Genomic DNA, 5,178 nt, shown 5'->3' on the forward strand with positions numbered 1-5,178 from the left:
CATACAAAGGGGATAGTATTGTGTAAATACACTGATTGAAATGTCTGCCGAGGCATTTGCATCAGTGGCATCTTCACAGAGGACAAACCAATAACTGTGCTGTTTTATCAAGTTTAGAGGGTCTAAAAGACGACCTCCGGTAAATTCTATCAAAGCCAGCAACGGAAGGGGTGGTGTGGCGACTGGATCATCACAAGCCAAGGGGGTGTCTTTCCCTACAGGGGTCAGGATGTTGAAAAGTAGCGAGAGTTTTTTTGTCATTGAATAAATAATCATTTTTCTACAACTATTTGACTTTTTATTATTGAACGACCCTCGTATATAAAAATGAATTTATTTACGCTCGAAATTACAGAATGACGCCCAGTTAAGATTGCCGTCCTTTTTTTTAATGAAAAATGAATTTTGTAATACATTTAAAAAAAGTGCCATACCTGATCGTAATTCGAACCGACAACACTCCCGGATGAAAAGTAAAAACACTAATTTTCTGCTATGTGGTATTTATGTTATTAAATGAAATTAACAATTAAATAAATTATCAATTTATGCAGATGTATATGTAGAATTGTTTGTAGTAACATGCAACGTAAAAGTCATATCTTTTTTCCTGTTTAGCCACCGGTAATTACCGTTCAGATAATACTTCAGAGGATGAATGAGAAACAGTACATTTTCAAATGCACGGTGGAGTTCCGCAGGGCTCTGTTCTGGGGCCGTTGTTGTGGCTGGTGATTATAGATGAACTCCTTCAGAAGGAGTTTCCTGTCGGCGTCCATGTCCTGGCTTATGCAGATGACCTTGCAGTCCTCGTAGAGGGAAGGACGGTCTTGGAGGTGCGGGAGAGGGTGTATGCGGCCATCGACACTATACAGGAGTGGTTGAGGTCCAGGGGTCTGCAACTGTCTACGGAAAAATGCCGGTGTATTGCCTTTACGGGTAGAAGAGTGCTAGAACCGTTCAATATTTCCATCAACGGTCATGCTATAGAAGAAGCGAATAACATCAAGTACTTAGGAGTTATCCTCCAGAAAAACGGTAGATACACCGAGCACATAGTCAATGTATGCAACAAGTCAGAAAGGATGATAAAAAGTCTAAACATCATTATGTCATCGCAGAATGCCCCTCGGGCTTCAAAGCGCCGTTTACTGGCGACCACCGTCGTGTCTTCGCTTATGTATGCCGTTCCGGCTTGGTGGCGCTCTATCGCCATCAGGCGCAACAAAGAGAGACTGGCGAAGACGCACAGGTGTGTGCTCCTAGGTGTTGTGTCCGCATACAGGACAGTGTCCTATGCCGCCCTGTGCGTGTTATCGGGTACACCTCCTATTAACCTAATCGCAAAAAAGAGGGTGGAGAGGGCACAAGGCAAGCCAGCACAAGAGGTCAGGGATGCCGTTTATAATATCTGGCAGGAAAGATGGTCGCAGGAAGCTGTGGGTCGATGGACGAGAACCCTCATCCCCAACATCAAGCCACGGTTGTCGAGAAGATTTGGTGAGGTTGATCATCACCTATCGCAGTTTTTTACAGGACATGGTTCCTTCAATAACTAGCTGCACAAAATAGGCGAGAGAGAAGAGCCAATTTGCAACTACTGCAACGAGATAGATAATGCTGAGCACACCTTTTTTGAGTGCAATAGGTGGGACACACTTAGACATAGTAAGGCACTCACAGGTATAACTCCAGAGACAACAATAGACTACATGCTAAGAAGCGAGTCAAACTGGAATAATTTTGCTAGTTTTGTTAGACAAGTTGTTCTACAGAAATACTCCGATGAGAGAAGACAAGGTGTTGGCTAGAATAGGACTGGGTGGACAGCCTTGCTGGTGAGGTCCAGCATGCTGCGGTGTGTTGGCACTGATGAGCCACCAAGGACTCCACGGGTAACAGTCAGGCAACAGCACACTGAATACTGAAGGGACCCAGCACCGCGTCGCGGCGAACTGGGTCTGGCGTGGTGTAATAATGTGGTGTATTAGTATTGCCCTTTTGGGTCCCCAGAGGGGCAATATTGATAAAGAACTCTCAAAAAGAGCTAACCGGTAGGCCGACCTGCCTTGCCGGTATATAGCCGGTAGGTGGGGAGGCCTATTTGAGTTTAAAGACACTCCCCTGGGCGGCGTAATACCAAGTCGGTTCGGCCCAGGGGAGCTAAGAGAAAAAAAAAAGGATGAATGAGGATGATATGTATGAATATAAATGTTTACTATTTACACTCAATATTGACAATTAATAATATATACAGCTCATAATATATACACTACAGCTATGCCGGCCTCAGACAATAGGAACACGTCCCGCGGGAACCATTGATGACGACAATGCCGAGACACCCCCGTCACCCTCCCACAAAGGCAGGCGCCTACCGCCGTCCACAACCGACCTCTCCTTGTCCTCCTCTATTAGTATCTGCTGTAGCACCCTTATAAAATACCAGGCACAAGCAATCCATCCCTCAACGGGAGAGAACATCAACCGCACGACACCCCCTCGGCGAGTTCAATCTCCACGCGATATCACCTGTCTCCTTCTGAGGCACACAAAGAAGACGCAATTCACCATATTCACGTCATCGCAGTACTGGGCAAGCTCTATGCTATTGTTTCCAATCCTACAGAGGATTTTCACGACAGATTCATCGATATTTGCAATTAATAATATTTACAGCTCCGAATTTACACTATAGCTGTGCCGGACTCAGACAGCAGGAACGCGTCCCGCGGGAGCAACCGGCGACGAAAATGCCTAAGGCACCCCCGCCACCCTTCTCCTGAAGACAAGATGTAGGTAGGTCCATTGCCGCTCCTTCACACTCCACCACCTCTTCTGCCAGTCAGCCAGCAAGCGGCCCCTCGCCTCCTCTCTACCATCTGTGGCTCTATCTCTTCTTTCTTTGGCCAGCAGGTCAAACGGCGGCATACCAGCCACCACTAGTGATGCATCCAATAATACCGTCCGGTAGAGTTGCGCCTCTCTTATCACTTAGGCTCCTATATATGCCATTCAATCTCCGGACCTCCCACCATACCGATGGCGCAAACAATATCATAGATACCACGGTAGACGCCAGCATTCTAAGCTTGATTGTCCTAGGACCCCCGGCATTGGCCATAAGCCTCAGCAATACTGAAGGCATTCTTTCCGCTTTCATGGCCACTTGCTGCACGTGAAGTGAGAAACCCCTTGCCCCTTGACCTATTGAGCCACACTCTCAAGTATTTTGCCGCTTCCTTCGGGGCGATTATTTCTCCATCGACTTGAAGAGCAAAATGGGGTATTCGTCGCCTCCCCGCCATTGCTAAAATTTCAGTTTTCTTAAATGACAGTTGCAGCCCCGGAGTCTGAAGCCATGACTTATCTTCTCAATGGTTTTCGTAGCTATCCCCACCACCACAAAGTTATTTTACGTCGAAACTAAAAAATTGTTTTTCAACACAATTTTTTTTTCATTACACCTTATTTCGTAAAAAATAATGGTGTTACAGTTCTGGGATCCATTTTAAAAATCTTTTCAGGTCAAAAACCATACCTACCGGTTGGTCTAGTGGTGAACGCGTCTTCCGAAATCAGCTGATTTGGAAGTCAAGAGTTCTAACGTTCAAGTCCTAGTAAATTCAGTTATTTTTACACAGATTTGAATACTAAATCTGGACACCGGTGTTTGGGTTTCAATTAACCACACATCTCAGGAATGATCGAAATGAGACTGTAAAAGACTACACCTCATTTACACTCATACATATCTTCCAATAAAGTAATAACTCTTTTTGTTTTTCCTGTTTAGCCTCCGGTAACTACCGTTTAGATAATTCTTCAGAGGATGAATGAAGATGATATGTATGAGTGTAAATGAAGTGTAGTCTTGTACATTCTCAGTTCGACCGTTCCTGATATGTGTGGTTAATTGAAACCCAACCACCAAAGAACACCGGTATCTACGATCTAGTATTCAAATCCGTGTAAAAATATCTGGCTTTACTAGGACTTGAACGCTGTAACTCTCGACTTCCAAATCAGCTGATTTGGGAAGACGCGTTAACCACTAGACCAACCCGATGGTTAATAAAGTAATACCTGGACGGTAATTCCCGGAGGCTAAACAGGAAAAAGAAAAAAAGTTAAAAACTAAAAGAAGCCACTAAATTCGCCCCTCCCAGAATTTCAGTATGGCTTCATTTCAGCGGAGGAGCACAAATCGGGGTGAAATCTTTCATAATTTGCTAACGAAGGGTTTTCGGACCTATGTTAGTTTTTTCATTAATTTAATGAAAAAAATACACCTATAAATTTTAGTAGAATCTTCCGGGGTCACTCTGAATAATCAAATTAAAAAAAACAAAAAAAACATAACGTATAATTGAAGAACTTTTATTCGAAAATGTTCAAGTTGGTAATTTTGAAAGAGGAAAGATTTGTTGTTATATTAAGTAATTAATAAAAATATTTTTGGATTTTTGTGCGTTTTAAAATAAAAAATAAAAAAATATTTTTTTTAGGGGAATGTAAAATAAAGATTAAAAACAAACAAACATTAAAAAAAATGATTTATAATTAAAAAAAAGATTAAAATCAACATTACCCTCACTATATGAAGCGAATTAATAAACTTTAAACTCAACAGAAATGAAATTATTAAATACTTTTTAATTTTTCTTGATTTAAAATCCACTGAACCAATTACAAAGCTTTTTTTTCTAAAAATTTTAATTTAGGTAAAATACACTTGGAAAAAAAAACACTGACATAATAATACTCATAATGAAAGAACAATTATGTACTTTAATATTTAAAAAAAAAAAAAAAAAAATTAACGATATAACAAGATACGAAGCAATTAAACGTCATCCTGAGAAGATATTGAAAAATTAATCCTGTTTCTTAACATAATGACGTACGTAAAACATAATTAATACCCTTAAAATGAAAGAATTAAATAATTTTATAATTATAATTGCAATTTTTTTTATTATAATTATATCTATTCGAAAAAAAAAACATTACTTAAATGCTACTGAGAAAAGTAGTTGTTGATATGATAAGAGGTTTTATGTGTAAAGAATGTGAACATACACACACACACACACACACACACACACACACACTCCCATAAATCCTAAACACCGAGTTGACAATGGTATATAAATATTTAGCACTCAAACAGGAAGT

At 40.8% G+C, this 5,178-nt stretch overlaps 1 protein-coding gene across 1 annotated transcript in view; it reads right to left on the minus strand.

Moving 5' to 3' along the window:
• The window catches only part of LOC142333298 (exostosin-3-like), a 234,443-nt gene extending 229,774 nt beyond the window's left edge, over positions 1–4,669 (minus strand). The window contains exon 1 of the mRNA XM_075380324.1: positions 4,592–4,669. The gene's annotated coding sequence lies outside the window, so the exon portion shown is untranslated. The remainder of the gene's footprint in view (positions 1–4,591) is intronic.
• Between the last annotated feature and the right edge of the window lie 509 nt (positions 4,670–5,178).

Source organism: Lycorma delicatula, chromosome 12, assembly GCF_047948215.1.
Source record: "Lycorma delicatula isolate Av1 chromosome 12, ASM4794821v1, whole genome shotgun sequence".
In the NCBI taxonomy this organism is placed as follows: domain Eukaryota; kingdom Metazoa; phylum Arthropoda; class Insecta; order Hemiptera; family Fulgoridae; genus Lycorma; species Lycorma delicatula.